This window comes from Mustelus asterias, chromosome 20 (assembly GCF_964213995.1).
Source record: "Mustelus asterias chromosome 20, sMusAst1.hap1.1, whole genome shotgun sequence".
Lineage (NCBI taxonomy): Eukaryota > Metazoa > Chordata > Chondrichthyes > Carcharhiniformes > Triakidae > Mustelus > Mustelus asterias.
In genome coordinates, this window is record NC_135820.1 from 42,278,209 (window position 1) to 42,292,714 (window position 14,506).

Consider the following 14,506-nt stretch of genomic DNA (forward strand, 5'->3'; position numbering starts at 1 on the left):
TAGATAATGGATTTTTGCAAGGTTGATTTAAGGATAAATATTGGCCAGAATATCAAGACTAACCCTTCTGTCTTTCTTGGAAATAGTGCTAGAGGACCTTCTATGTCCACCTGAGAGGACAGACGTCTGCAGTAGGTGTTCGCGGTTTGAGGAGTTTTGGTTCTGAGTCATTGGATTGGAGGCTGAGCTGCAGACATCAATGAGGGAACGATTTACCTGGACAATTTGTTCCAGGAAGCGGTCATACACCTTAGGGTTGGGTTTTCTGGTTTGGAAAGTGGTCAGGGACGGGGGTGGGGGGTAGTGGGGCATGTGACTGCAGCTAAAGCTGGTAAGGGCAACCCAGAAGGCAAGAGTGTCAGTCTTTGCAATTGTCTAACAGGTTTGAATCATAGAATCCCTACAGTGCAGAAGGAGGCCATCGAGCCAATACTGACAACAATCCCACCCAGGTCCTATCCCCATAACCCCACGTATTTACCCTGCTAGTTCCCCAGACACTAAGTGGCAATTTGCCATGGCCAATCAACCTAACCCGCACATCTTTGGACCGTGGGAGGAAACCGGAGCACCCGGAGGAAACCCACGCAGACACAGAGAGAATGTGCAAACTCCACACGGGCAGTCACCGGAGGCTGGAATTGAACTCGCGTCCCTGATGCTGTGAGGCAGCAGTACTAACCACTGTGCCACCGTGGCACCATTCTCTCAGCTTGTTTGGATGAGAGTGGGGGCTGCAAAGTGGATGAACTGACTGGCCATGGATCTGTGGTACCAGAAAGCCATTCAAGTGGTGGGAGTACATAAGAATGTAGTGATAATAGGAATGGTATAATGAGAGGGATTGACCCTATTCTCTGCAGCAAAGACGACTGTGCCTCCTGCCTGTGCCAGGGTTCAGGTTGCTGAGGATCTTGCTGTGGGTGGATCATGTTGTCATGATGCATGTAGGTGTCAAAAACAGAGGTTATACGAGGAAAGAGATTTTGTATAGAGAGTTTGAGGAGCTAGGCTATAAATTAAACAACAGAACTTCCAATGTTATAATCTCTATTATTACATGAGCCCCATACAAATTGGCATAGTGTGCATAATATTAGGGAGATTAATACATGGCTCAAGGCTGGGTGTGGGAGAAGAGGGTTTCGGTTTCTGGGACACTGGCATCAGTACTGGGGAAAGTGGGGGCTGTACCATTGGGACGGCCTACATCTAAACCATGCTGGGACCAGCCTTCTTGCGAACCACATAATTAAGGAAGTAAACTGAATGGGGTGTAGGGGAAGATTCTGAGTGCACAATTTTATTGTCATACATATAGTTTTGTTTTAATTATTGAATTTCAGAATACCACAAATGCACCCAAGGGGGTAATTTTCAACAGCAGCCTGCCATTTCTTCCCCTGACGAACACACGACTGAAAGAGGATGGTCAGGGAGATACTACAGACACCACTTTGATGCCCACCTGATCTAATTCTCAGCCCACTGGGATTTGCTCTTTGCCCTCCCCACTTCACCAACACGCTTGACGCTTGATTTTTGGCCTTCCTGAATCAGTGAGCCGCAGCAAAGAGCCCGTTTGGATCACTGGCTGAATCCTTCCAACCCACACTCTGGACAGACAGTCCCGTTTTGGATGCAGGTTGAAAAACCCCCATTTTCAAATGTCAGAACCCACAGAGTAAGTTATTATTTTGCACCTGTTGTGAAGTTGTATGTCTGCTATCAAATAATTAGTGTGATTTTTAACTATAAGCTGCATGCCAATCCTTGAAATTGCCTCATGTGAAATACTGGCATATTTTCTGTGAAGTGATCTGGATAAATTGTAGGGATATATCAATGTATGGGGCGGCATGGATGTGTAGGGCGGCATGGTGGCACAGTAGTTAGCACTGCTGCCTCACAGCTCCAGGGACCGGGGTTCGATTTTCGGCTTGGATCACTGTCTGTGCGGAGTCTGCATCTTCTTCCCCGTGTCAGCGTGGGTTTCTTCTGGGTACTCCAGTTTCCTCCCACTGTCTGAAAGATGTGCTGGTTAGGTGCATTAGCCATGCTAAATTCTCCCTTAGTGTACCCGAACAGGCGCCGGAGTGTGGCGACGAGGGGATTTTCACAGTAACTTAATTGCAATGTTAATGTAAGCCCACTAATAAAATTTACTACTAAACTACTACTATCCATTGTTACTTATAGAGACTGAAGACATTGGAGCAGCTAATTCCCTGTCTGCTGTTCACACTTGACTGCAGCAGGTGGCCTGTGGAAGTATGACATCCCATAGGTTTCTATGCTTACTAGAAATAGCACAATTTTTTTTGCCTGATTTCCCTAGTTTTACTTTAAATGATTTTGTGTTAAGTGAAAATTTCTCAACAGCTCCGAGCAATAACAAATCGCCATCACGAGAAATCAGTTCCGCTCTCCATAATTGTGAGAAACATTGATCTATAACTCCTGATGTCTTTAGATCTGGTTACAGTTGCATAATTAATCCATTCGGAGTGGTAATTAAACATCAAAGTAAGCTAATCTATTTTTATTCCTCGAACTTCTAAAAATAAATGCATGCTAAATTTAATGCATATTGTGGAACTGACCCATATATGTTGCTTTACCTGATCTTAATCAGCTGGCAGGCCATGTATTACAATTGGCCTCAGCATTCCTAGGCGAGGAGGTGAGGGGATAAAATCAGCTGAGCTGAGAAATGCCACGAGGAAGCCAAGGAATCCCGGCGCACGGATCTTCCTTTAATGATGGAGATGGGAATTATTTTCTCTTAGAGGATTGTGAATCTGTTGAACTCTCTTCACCAGAGAGTAATGGAGGCAGGGTCATTGAATATTTATAAGGCAGAGGTAGATTCTTGACCAACTAGGGAGTCAAAGCGTGTCGGGAGGAGGGACGACTGTGGTGTTGAGGCCACAATCAGATCTTATTGAATGGTGAAGCCAGCTCATTGGACTAAATGGCCCACACCTACTACAGATTCAGATGCAGTCATGCGAAGCCCTTTCCAGCTGACTCATCCTGCCTTCTAACAGTAATAACACAGATGCAAATTTTACCACAAGTTACTCGATTGGAATTAGGGGCAGGAAGCTATGTCAATGTTATCTCCTCACTCCCTTGCCTAGGAACAAGGAAGGAGCAGGCAAAAGTTAGTTCCCTCACTGTCCATACGGCACATGGAGCGAGGCAGCAGAACAAATGTTCAGGGACGGCCTGTACTCATAAAGTCTACTCCAGCTGTTAGGAGAAAATTGGAGGAGAAAAAATAAGCATCAATACAGATTGAAAAGGGTTTGTGCTCATTGTTAACTTGTCCATCATGTTGCCAATTCTGATTGTAACTACCCCAGTTCTCGTTTTTAAAATCCTACATCCCCACACCTCCCCACACACCACTGCTTGGCTCCCCCTCACCCCTGACTCCCCATCAACCCAGGTTTTGTAACCTTTGTTCCTCTTCCCTTTGAACTCTTCAAACTCTATCATCTTGTCCGCCCTGCTCTGGGTTGGTCCTTTTATCGTGGACTCTCATCATGGTGCTTGGTTAGTAGATAGATTGTAGTCATACTCTGGTTTCTGCTTATCACTACTAATTAGTATTACATCTAAACAGGTTGCCAATACATGATGCCAATCTCACTCTCTCTCTTTCTCTCACTCCCTTTTCATCAACAGAATGGTCAACACTTTAGCATCATTTCTGGGAGGCAATGGATGACTGAACTGTAAGGATAATGAAGAATGATCCAAGAGAGAAGACCAAAGAGAACCTTTGGACTGTCTAGGACCAGAAAGAAAGGTCGGGAAACTCTGAGGAATTTGTTGCTCCCTCAAAGCAAACAGGGAAAGCGCTTCAGAAGACTAATGATCTTCAACTCCAGTAAGACACTCTCAGGCATAACATTGACTGCTGTATCAAAGACTGAAAATCTGAGATTTCAATGAACTTAGACAAGGGAAAGAAATGACCAAATTCCTGGAAGACTGTCAGGCAAAAATGAAGAGATGATTTTGAAATTATGGCGGAATTCTCCAAACCCACTTGTGGAGAATTTGGTGGCAGGTGGGCACAGAGAATCTGGCGAGAGGCAAAAGGCCAGAAACTTGCTGGTGTAAAATCCCATTGGAATTCTCCCAATGGCAGGTTAATGGCAGGTCATCCTATAGCTCCTTCGACAACACAAGCAAGGTTTTTTTTACATCAATGTCTCCACTCTTGCCATCATGTTCTATCTTGGACTCTTGGCATGGGACTTGGTTAGTAAACAGACTGTAGACATAATCTGGTATCTTATTAACACTTGTTTATTAGTATACAATTAAACAGGTTACAGAATAGGCATGCTGCTCCTCGGCATGGTATTCCAACTCTCCCTTTTGAGTCCAATATACGACTGACTGACTGTCAGTGATAAATCATCATCTATGTCATACATTAGCATAACCCATCTGTTAACTCTTTATACTATACTACCCCCCTCCAACCACCCCCCCCCCCCGCCCCCACCACCCCGCCATCACCAACTTCAACCCACTCTTCAGAAACTTTAAACCAAGGCTACCTTGTCAAGTGGGTGGTAAAAGATTCCTCAGCATTATTTTGAAGAAGAGCAGGGGACCTGTTGCAGCACGGTGGCACAGTGGTTAGCACTGCTGCTTCATAGCGCCAGGAACCTGGGTTCGATTTCCAGCTTGGGTGACTGTCTATGTGGAGTTTGCACATTCTCCGCGTGTCTGCATGGGTTTCCTCCAGGTGCTCTGGTTTCCTCTCACAGTCCAAAGATATGCAGGTTAGGTGGATTGGCCATGCTAAATTGCCCCTTAGTGTCAGGGGGTTAGCAGGGTAAATGCATGGGGATAGGGCCTAGGTGGGATTGTGGTTAGTGCAGACTCGATGTGCCGAACGGCCTCCTTCTGCACTGAATGATTCTATGATTTATTCTTGGTATCCTGGCCAATATTTGGCCTTCAATCAGCACCATAAAATAGATTATCATTATCACGTTGCTCTTTTTGAGGGATCTTGCACACTCCCACACTCATTTCAAATGCATTTCATTGGGCTGTAAAATGATTTGGGAGATCCCGTGGTTCTGAAAGGTGCTATACAAATGCAAGTCTTTCCTTTTTGCTTACGCTCACTGAAAGCTATGCTGTCAGCTGCCTGTCACTAAAGCCTTCAGTCTCTCCAACTTGCTCTCCCTCTATTAGATCCCCCTTAAAACCCAGCCCTTTGAGTAGCCTCTCCCAGATGCACCTGATCTGGCTTGGTGAAAGGTGCTGGGACTATTTCTGCTTTAAAAATGCTGTCTGAAAACAAGGTTTTATTTGGGTAAAAATAAAAATAAATAAAATTCGTCGCGGATATTCATTCATCTGAAGGACGCCAGTGGACAGATTTTCTCAACCTTTCCAATGCCGAGGAATCGGAGGGAGATTTTTTCACACCAGGGATGCAGAAAGTGGTCTGCCCAACACAATTCACACTGCAGGAGGAAGGAGCGGGAGGACTCCCAAAAGCAAATGAAATTTGGTTGCCCGTTGATCACTTGGGTATTTTTAAATATATGTATTTTATATGTATCTAATTGGACGTAAAATCAAAATTTGGAAAACTCCATTTGTTTGTTGTGGATTTCTCCTACGCCGGCACACTCTGTTTCCAACATTAGCAGGCTGCTTCTCTGTAGGTGGATGTTATTTATGGCATGTGTTTCCCTGAAGGATACGTTTAATCAATCTCCTTGAAAACAAAGGCGGCACATATAGAGAGGAGGCAAAACAACTGTTATTGTTTTGGGAGTCTCCACGTGGTTACAAACATTAGTTTAACATATTTCCAGTCTCCACCACTTGGCACACACAATTAGCGGTTTTCTTGTGTGCAAAACCCATACTGCGATTTCCAGGCTTCCCCTGTTCCAGCTTTTTAAATGATTCCACTGTTAACGAGAAAAGTGTGTTTGGAGGGAACAAAATGGCATGGGATTAACAGCATATTCCAATTTTATATTCTTAACTAAAGACCTCAGGTTTTTCCAAAGAAAATGTTGATTCGAAGATTTTGTTTTATATAAAAAAAGACTAGAAAATTTATTTTTAAAATCCCATATAATGTACAGACACATCTTACATTTACATTAGACTTTGTATGCAAGGCACACTGGGGAACTCCTGTCCTAACTCCCAAAGAGGAAAACTGTGCTCTTTTTGCATTGAAGTGTTTACCTGATTAGTTATATACATATAAAACGTTGTGCCATTAAATACATTAAAATGTTATTGAATCTATTAAAATTAAGCTATCTGACAACAACAGTGCAAAAACTGATGTTCCTTATGAATAGTTGAATCTTGTTCTGCTGTGTGTCAAAAAAAAAGTTATTTTGAAACTAATGCTTATTCCAGCACTGGGTCAGAAGCACATTTGAACTCGATCAAGATTTATTCGTATCAGGGCTTTGCCACTAATCACTAAACAGATGTTCGTTAAATTAGATTAAGCTGCGCGTACCAAGAATTGTACTTGGACAGGATAGCCTGATCCATATTGGGAAAGGGAAACTTCAGCAACTCACGATCTGTTAACTTGGATCATAAAACATGCAATAAAAAGTCACCCTCCTCTCCCCCCACCCCCACACTTTCTTTCTCAATTCCAACTTTCTCCCTCCTCTCTTGAAGGCGGTGACTCATACTCGAGTATTATTCCACCAGCACTGGCAATCCTTCTCCACCTCAGCCGTGTCAGGCTAGACCAATGATTTTCAAACTTTCCTATCCAAGATCGCCCATAAATGCTCACGTGGCCTCTAAACTCCCAAAAGGCATTATCAGCCACTCAAAAGGGAGACAGTCCTATCGGTGCAGAAAAGTTGTTGGCAATAGGAATGTCCGGCTTGGAATGCCTGTCAGTAATACAGGTGCACTGACAGTCATCCAGATTTCATGTTATGGTCTCCCTGGGAAGACTTTAAGTTTGCAATCCGTGGCCTAGACTGTAGTTGTCAGCGGGCCAGTTGCCATGGACGGCATCACAGCACAACCTAATACTGTCTTCAGAAATGCACTTTCCAACAGTGACTTATGATATTTTCCGCCTTCCTCATGCAGCCATTTGTAGAACCATAACTTGCATTTGTGCCTTAATTCTAGTTAAATATCACTGGATGATTCCAGGTAGGGTTTTGAATTTTGAGGCAATCAAGAGTTATGGAGATTGGGCCAAAACATGGAGTTGAAGTTGAGGCTCGGCCGCCATCTTATTAAATAGCAGAGCAGGCTTGAAGGGCCATTTTGCCCACTCCCGTTCCCATGTCTAACGTTCTTAGCTTTTCAGGAGCATAATCAGACAAAGAAGGACGGCATGGTGGCACAGTCGTTAGCACTGCTGCCTCACAGCGCCAGGGACTCGGGTTCAATTCTGGCCTCAGGTGACTGTATGGAGTTTGTACGTTCTTGGCTGGAATTTTACATGCTCGCCCGCCACATGAATCGGAGGGGGTGAGGGGCAGAGCATGTGAAGGTCCGTTGACCTTGAGCAGGTTTTTACGGTTTCAGGATGAGCAAGGCTGTAAAATCCCGCCCCCTGTGTCTGCTTGGGCTTCTTCCAGGTGCGTCGGTTCCCTCCCACACTCCAAAGATGTGCGGGTTAGTTTGATTGGCTATGCTAAAATTGTCCCTTAGTGTCAGGGAGATTAGCAGGGTAAATACGTGGGGTTATGGGGATTGGACCTGGATGGGATTATTGTCGGTGCAGATTCAATGGGCCAAATGGCCTCTTTCTGCACTGTAGGGATTCTATTTCTAGAAGATGTCAGGATAGTTTGGTCACAAGTAAGTTTAAAAAAAGCACCTTGAAGGTGAAGAGGAAGAGGTAGTGAGGTTTAAGGCGGGAAATCCAGAGCTGAAGGTCTCAATGGCTGAAAGGCCTCATGAATGATGAACGGACATATCCAATGACTTGAGCTGATTGAAAATAAAAATGCCACCTAACTTCAGCATACGACACCTCTCAAGCTATTAATGTAAACTACAGGCTACATGTAAATACCCCAAGCTTCAATATTGCAGCCATCTGATACACTTAAAAGTAATCTTGTCATTAAAATTTAAATTGGATATGGTTAACCCAAATATAGATTTAAGAAAATGGTAAATTTGAAAGAAAGCTTCTCATTTAATAAAAGGAAACAATTCTTCCATCTTCTTTAACAGCCTCTAAAAAAAAGAACAATGATATAGCAACCAGTATTATCACAGTTGCTATTTTAGTTAACGTAAATATTACAGTGAAAACAGGGTGTGATTGATTAATTTATTTCGGGCGGCACAGTGGTTAGCACTGCTGCCTCACAATGCCAGAGACCCGGATTCGATTTTCAGCCTGGATCACTATCTGTGTGGAGTTTGCACATTCTCCTCGTGTCTGTGTGGGTTTCCTCTGGGTGTTCTGGTTTCCTCCCACAGTCCAAAGATGTGCAGGTTAGGTTGATTGGCCATGATAAATTCTCCCTCGGTGTCAGGGAGATTAGCAGGGTAAACACATGGGTTTACGGGGATGGGGCCCAGCTGGGATTGTTGTTAGTGCAGGCTCGATGGGCTGAATGGCCTCCTTCTGTACTATAGGCATTCTATGAACTGTATAATGATTTCCCTCTTGTGCAAATAGAATTATGGTTGATTTTCTGAAGTTCCTTGCACTGTAATGCACTGAGCTATGGGGCAGACAATATTTAATCGATATTGCAAAGGGCATTATCCGACTACTATTGCCACAATCTTTCAGATAATGTTTTGAATCACCATAAAACTTTGCGCAGGTAGCTGAAACACAAACATTTTAATGTAAAATTTTCATATGACGCACGCTGTCAGAAGTTGAAGAAATTAACTGAAATTCTGTAGCACCTTTCCAAAATACTTCATGGGTAATAATGTGTTTTTGTTCAGTAATCACTACTGTTAGGAAAGTATGGCAGCTACTTTGCATACAGCGAGGCCCAAAGATATTTGGCCAGTTAATCTGTTTTGCTAATATTGGATGGTTAAATGTTGGCTAGGACACAGAGCTAACTTCCCTGCCTTCTTCAAATAGTACAATGTGATCTGTCATAGAAACATAGAAACTAGAGGCAAGTGTAGGCCATTCGGCCCTTCCAGCCTGCTCCGCCATTCAGTTTGATCATGGCTGATCATCAAATTCAATATCCTGTTCCTATTTCCCCCCCATATGCCTTGATCCCTTTAGCCCCAAGAGCTATATTTAATTTCTTCTTAAAGTCCATCTGGTAGGACAGGACCCAGGTTTTAGAGTGTGTGTTGTCTTTTAATAGGAATGCCTCAGGTGGAGAGTCCATACCTCTAGATGTGGATCTGACTGTTCTCTCCACAGATACTGACATGCTTGTGAGTGGTTACAGCATTTTCTGCTTCTGTTGATCATTTCGTGACATGTTTATAGAGCTTCACGTTCTCTTCTGGCTCGAGAGACTGTATCACAACTATAGCTTATGAAGTGATTTTATTTTTCACTTGACATGTGGGAAACAGAAGTTAGAAGGACAAAGACATGATACCCTTTCACTGGAGTACCTGTTCCTTTATCATGGTTTGCTTTATTAACACTGGTCTAGCTACATAAGAGTCAATTGCAAAGAAATAACAACAGAAAATACTTTTAAAGTATTATTTTAAAAATGAATTTCAGTGAATTTCAGTTTCTTTCAATGCAATGATTAAATATAAGAGCATAACACATTGAATGAAAAAAGGTCATTCAACCTCTCGGTTTTGTTCTTTCCACAGATCAATACAGAATTCATTCTACTTGGACTCCATGCAACCTTTCAATCTCCTGAAGAAAGGTCTGTAATTTTCTCCTGTAGCAAAGGTGAATCAAGTAAAAGTTGACCATGTCTATCTTGTCTTTATATTCTTGCATCCATCTCCTTGCCTTGCTTGGAATGACATTTGCAGGATGCACACAGCTCCAGACTCTCACTTTGCACAGCTGCATTTGTCCCTCATTTTGTTTCCCTTAATCGTTTCACATATAGATATTCACTTAGATTGTTTTTAAGCGATGATTAATTACATTAGCTGAGAGGCTAATTCATATGTCCGGTAGTCTGCGGAGATCTGTTTTCACCCACTGTAGCCTCCCTCTAAGCAGCCCCTCCCCCATCCAATTCACTGCTTGATCAAACACGATCCAAAGTGCCAGTATCTCACCCAGATGGCTGTGTGGTGTATGTCATTTGAGTCAGTGAGATCAACATGCCATGTAACTGGGTAGGGTGGAAGAGAGCATCACGGCTATTCCTGATCTTCTCCCTTGGCGTGTTTTCCAATGGGGGTAACTTCTTCATAAAAAGTAGCAGAGACTCTGAATGATTCCTTTTCACCTCGTCAACCCATTGAGACCAATGGCAGTTTGGTAACCACTGTCCTCAATGATTAGTAAAGGGGATTGGGGCTGATTTGTAATCCATTCATAGCTAGCCTTGGGTATATCTCCAAATTCAATCCTCACACTACATAGTATATTCATCTGCAGAACCTAGAAGTCTTGCATAATTTTGAATTCATTCTCTTGCATTCGTTCTGTCCTTTAAGTAAAGTTTAAACATTTATTTATTAGTCACAAGTAGGCTTACATTAACACTGCAATGAAGTTACTGTGAAAACCCCTAGTCGCCACACTCCGGCGCCTGTTCGGGTACACTGAGGCAGAATTTAGCATGGTCAGTACACCTAACCAGCACGTCTTTCGGACTGTGGGAGAAAACCGGAGCACCCAGAGGAAACCTACGCAGGCACAGGGAGAACTTGCAGACTCCATGCATACAGTGACCCAAGCCAGGAATCGAACCCAGGTCCTTGGTGCTGTGAGGCAGCTGTGCTAACCACTGTGCCACCGTGCCACCCAGAAAACATCTGTTTGCATCTGTATTATCATCTTTCTTTCGTAAAAGTTGCACTATGGTTCCCCTCACTTCTCTTTTCTTAAATAAACTCAGTGCTGAATTTCCCCTCAGAACCGAGAGTTTCGAATTGTACCCCTCTTTCCTGTCACTTTTCCCAATTATCTCCAAGGCGCCAAAACCTTTTTTAAAAAACAAAACTGCAGAATTCTAAAGGTGGCCTCAGAGATGATCTGGATGAGGTTACAACGATATGAAAAAAAACTAAAGTAAAATGGGGAGGGAGTGTGTTGGGGGGGAGGGGGGGGGGGTGGTATATGAAAAATGAAAAAAATTGGTTTGATGCAATTTCGTTCAGCATTCCTATAGGAATATGGAGTCTGTAAAATGTATCTGACTGTTCTTTTTAAAAGGCTAATTTCTTTGTCCTTCAGACTTGAGAAGTACATTTGACAATGAAGCATTTGTATTTCTGAATAAGAAACCCACAAAAAAAAATCTTTGGCATTTATCTGTGGCGACGTAATGGATTCCAGAGTTACGAGTTTGCAGGAAACCCCTTAGTTCAGGCTCGGGATGGCTGCCAAGGTGGTCAAGGCAACGGACTAAACAGGAGGAAACATAAAGGGAATCCCGTTATTTTACTGGAGCGAAACTATAAACACTCTGATCCTTGGGAAGGAAGTGGCGTTCTCCCTCTGTACTGAGTAGGCTCTGGGACAGAGGAAAGTCAGTGCAGCGCATGGGAAGCTCAGAACCTGAGTGTGCAGAGCCGAATTGCTGCCGCTTCGCCTTCCCCAGGAAGGGGAGTCTTATTCGCAACCTTGCCTTGTGCACTGAAACTTCAGTCTGAGGATACTGATGTTAACCGCTCTGCCTGCAAATGTTCAGAGAAGCTTCCTGCAGAGTGGTGCCCTATCACATCATGAGGTCTATGGATCAAGGTATGGGATTTACTTCTGAACTGATTAGTATTAATAATCTTATGTTAAACACCCTTTGAGGTGAGTAATTAATCTAGAAAGCGATTCTCATGATGAAATGTGATGGCATTAATGGGAAAAGTTCAGGGGGCTTGAATTAATATGCATCATATTGCTTTGAATGTGATGACATTCTCAACAGGGGAATATAAGAATTTTAAATGCACCAATCTATTAATATAATATGTAAGGTACCAAGATTAGAAATTAAATATATATATATAGTATCTTTTTTTTCCATTCATTTGCTATTAAACTATATATATAATGTAACGGAGGGAATTCTCGCTAATACTTTAGTAATTGTCACTTTAATGATGCATCTGGACATTTTTGGAAACATCTGTAAGGAGTTCCAGATGTGCAGCCTCCCCCAGCGGTGCTGACGCGAGGCTGCTCGCTTTTAGACGGCTCCTCTTGAGAAGAGACGGGACGAAAAAAAAACACAGCAGCTCTCGTAAAATTGAGTAAATAAATAGAAAATGCACAACAACATTGCAAAAAATATACACATGGGTGTCGGTAACAAATAGTGTTAGCCGTTTCCATGACTCCGCGGTTTCTACATTGGTGAGTCAGGAGTAAAGTATCCTCGTTTAGTCTCCAGTATTTTTAGATGTATTTTTAGTTTATTCATATTTTGTGATAGAATTTTATGTGGGTCGGTTAGTAAAACAGTATCACATCTCTCTCTTCCCGGTGATACTGCAGCTCTCCAGTCTGCACACATTATAATTCACTTCTCCAACCTAAACGTGGTGTCTGGTGGCTGTCATAACTTTTGCCTCATCCAATCCGAACTCCTTATGGCTTCACTCTCACAGTCTCTGGCTCTCCGTCTCTCCCACTCGAACCCACACATGACTCTCTTCCTCTGTCTCTCTCACTGACCCGCCCACACACTATCTGACTCCCCCTCTCTCTCACACACTGACTGTCAGACACACTCTCACTGAACCACGCATGCACCCTTTCTTTTTCTGTCTCTCTGACCCACCCCCACACACACATACAGAGTTCTACTCAGTGACTTTCACGCACACACTCACTGATTTTGTCTCTCTCACTGTCTCCTACACATTCTCACTGCCTCCGTCTCTCATCTGATTCTCACACTTTCTCTGATTTTGCCTTACACTTTCTCTCTCTCACTTTGACTCATTTTTTCAGCCTCTGTCTCTCAGCTTTAACTTTAACACAGCCTCTTTGTCCAACTTTATATCAATCTTACTCTGACTACAAACTCTGACTCACTCTGACTCCCAGACACAGCTCTGTGGCTCCCCTGACTTTTTTTTAAACCTTTGACAATCTCTGTCACCACCCCTGATTCCCCCACGCCCCAGAAAAAAAAACTACGGTTTAACCCTTTGCATTCTGTTACTATTCCATCTCAGGCATGGTGCAGTAACATCCTTTTTCAATTTCCATGTATTCACAAATGGACTGAAGTCCAAATTTTGAAAACATCTTTGCATTATATATAAAAAACACTAATAATAAGTGAATTGATTGAGTCAACCTTGGTCACATTTTGTTTGGAATAGGAGAGCTGGTGAAAGAGAGGGAGTGTTTATGTGATGGTGTGTGATTCTTCAACATACAAACACCTTTGTAGCAGTCTTGCACCACTGTCGCTCTGATGGAAGCATTGGCATATATATGAATGCGCTGTTATTTTAACTTGTTTGCATTGCAATGCATTATATGGTGTGTGTGGGTCATATATGGCACCTGATGGTTTCCTGTGTGTGGTGTCATACCTTACTAAGGCAGGAATATCAGTGGTGAATGTTATGTTTGCTCCTTCCATCACTTCTTCTAGTTTATGGGGCCATAGAATCATAGTATCCCTACAGTGCAGAAGGAGGCCATTCGGCCCATCGAGTCTGCACTGACCACAATCCCACCCAGGCCCTGTCCCCATAACCCTATGCATTTACCTTAGCTAGTCTCCCTGACACTAAGGGGCAATTTAACCTGGCCAACCCACCTAATCCGCACATCTTTAGACTGTGGGAGGAAAATGGAGCACCCGGAGGAAACCCACGCAGGCATGGGGAGAACGTGCAGACTCTACACAGACAGTCACCCAAGCTGGGAATCGAACCCAGGTCCCTGGTGCTGTGAGGCAGCACTGTGCCACCCATAGGTTTGCAGTATCTTGCCCAAATGGTTATTCTTGTGCAATCCCAGGTAGTGAATGTTGGCTAAGTTTTCAACTGTGGGGGCTGTCCTACTCAAACCTGATCTTGCATCTGTGCAATCTTAAGAGGATTTTAAAAAAAACTCAAGTGACACTACCTGCAGAAGTGTGACAGTGCAGGACTTTTTCCTCCTGGTGTGACCCTCCACTGACCCTGGCAAATATTCTTGAGACAGGATCATTTCAATATTTTAAGCAGTTTAAAGTGTCACATTGCATCTTGAAAGTCCTCTGTCCGGTTGCCTCTGTCGAAACTTACTGCTGAAATGGGGCAGTCTATCTCATGATTTTCTCTTATAAGTGGCTCCTGTTTCATTTTAAAGTAACTGTCCTCCTTTTTGGTGTTCAGCTTTAATAAAACAGTAACAATGAAG